General features: G+C 44.9%; 1 protein-coding gene across 4 annotated transcripts in view; it reads left to right on the top strand.

Moving 5' to 3' along the window:
* Positions 1-1,909, top strand: part of LOC117180014 (DNA-(apurinic or apyrimidinic site) lyase) — a 144,338-nt gene that overhangs the window by 85,806 nt on the left and 56,623 nt on the right. The window lies entirely within an intron of this gene.

Raw genomic sequence — 1,909 nt, 5'->3', positions numbered from 1 at the left:
CCATCACTACCGAGGAGGTGAAAAAAGTATTAAGAGGGATGAAGAACTATTCCGCACCGGGACCAGATTGTATCAAAACCTTCTGCTGGAAGAAGTTTTCTTAAACCCATCAGCATTTGGCCCGTATTTTCACCTCATATTTGAAGTCGGAAGAGCGAATTCCAGAGTGGTTGGTGGAAGGGCGCACAATACTCCTGCCGAAAAAAGGCAACTTAGCTGACCCGAAGAACTACAGGCCAATAACTTGTCTGAACACGCTTTATAAGATATTCACAGCTATCCTAAATGATAGGATTGTTCGGGCAATTGAACCTGTGTGGCAAGAAATGCATGAACAACGAGGCTCAAAGAAAGGCGTAGCCGGATGTCGGAAGAACCTACTCATCGATAGATGTGTCTGCAAAGATGTAGCATTCTACCAGCGTGACCTATCGATGGCCTGGATTGATTATCGGAAAGCTTTCGATTCTACATCCCATAGACTTATCATCTGTCTTTTGGAAATCTTAAAGGTTCATCCGCAAATAGTTGGGTGCATAGAGAGATTGATGCGGCTTTGGAAAACCAGATTTACTATCTCATCTGGCAAAAATCGTGTGACAACTAACAAGGTCACGTTTCAGCGAGGTGTCCTTCAGGGCGACACCATGAGCCCACTCCTCTTTTGCCTTACATTATTGCCACTACCTCTAGCACTACGCCATTCCGACGGGTTCTTGTGCGGCAAACCTGCAAATCGAAAGTAAAAGGTCACTCATGTATTTTACATGGACGATCTTAAGATCTATGCTAAAAACAGAGAGCAATTGCATCTAGCTCTGGGGATTATCGAACGATATACTGAGGAAATTGGAATGGAATTTGGGTTAGACAAATGCGCCAAGGTTTATTTGAAGCGAGGAAAACTTAATGGCATCCCTGAAGATCCTGAGCTCGTTGATAGAAGCGCCATACGACACCTTTGCGCTGGAGAGACTTATACATACCTGGGTGTGCCACAGAGCCGCATTCAGGATGTGACATCTATAAAGGATACTCTCCGAAGCAGATACAAACGTCTCATCCGACAGATTTGGTCTTCCGAACTGTCGGCGAGGAACAAAGTATCTGCAACGAACATCCTTGCCGTATCGGTACTACTCTATTCATTTGGAGTAGTTCCATGGACGAAGAACGAGCTCAGATCTCTTGATATCGGGACAAGACAGGTTATGCACATGAACAAAAGTATGCATCTTAAGTCTTCCGTTCCGCGACTGTACATCTCACGCCGTCAAGGGGGTCGCGGAATATTGAGTCTTGAATGTCTTCACAACAGGATTATTCTGGGTACAGCACATAGAGTTGCAAATGGAAGAGACCCTCTTCTTAAAATGGTCAGGAATCACGAGGAAGTAGGCAAAGGAGCATTTCTGTACAAAGCAGCGGAGGAGGCTGCTGAAACACTCGGACTTGACTTCAGTATTAGGGGTGAGCAAAATGCATCAAATCTAATCAATCTCGAGTACTCAGTCCTGAAAGCCGAGATTAAGAAAGCACAAGAGAAAAACTTTCGTGAACAGCTCCTAGATAAGAGGATGCACGGTATCTTCCACAGAAATGTGAAGGATCAGTCAATGTCTTGTGAGCTAACGTTTGCTTTCCTTAAATCGCCCGGATTGAAGTCAGGTACAGAGGGTTTCATTTTTGCATGCTAAGACGGTGTCATTTCCACATTAACATACCGTCGCCACATTTTGAGGGTGCAGGGCGTGCCATGCACACCCCGAGCATTTAGCTCACATACTATCTAGTTGTCCAACATACTCGGGAACGACCTACATTCAAAGGCACAATGCGGCACTAAGAGTACTTTATTACCATCTCTGTCACTCGTACGGCATTCACCTTAATATCGCTCCTCTAAATG

Source organism: Belonocnema kinseyi, chromosome 9 (assembly GCF_010883055.1).
Source record: "Belonocnema kinseyi isolate 2016_QV_RU_SX_M_011 chromosome 9, B_treatae_v1, whole genome shotgun sequence".
NCBI lineage: Eukaryota > Metazoa > Arthropoda > Insecta > Hymenoptera > Cynipidae > Belonocnema > Belonocnema kinseyi.
The sequence above is the reverse complement of the archived record's forward strand: the minus strand, read 5'-3'. Positions and strand labels throughout refer to the sequence as shown.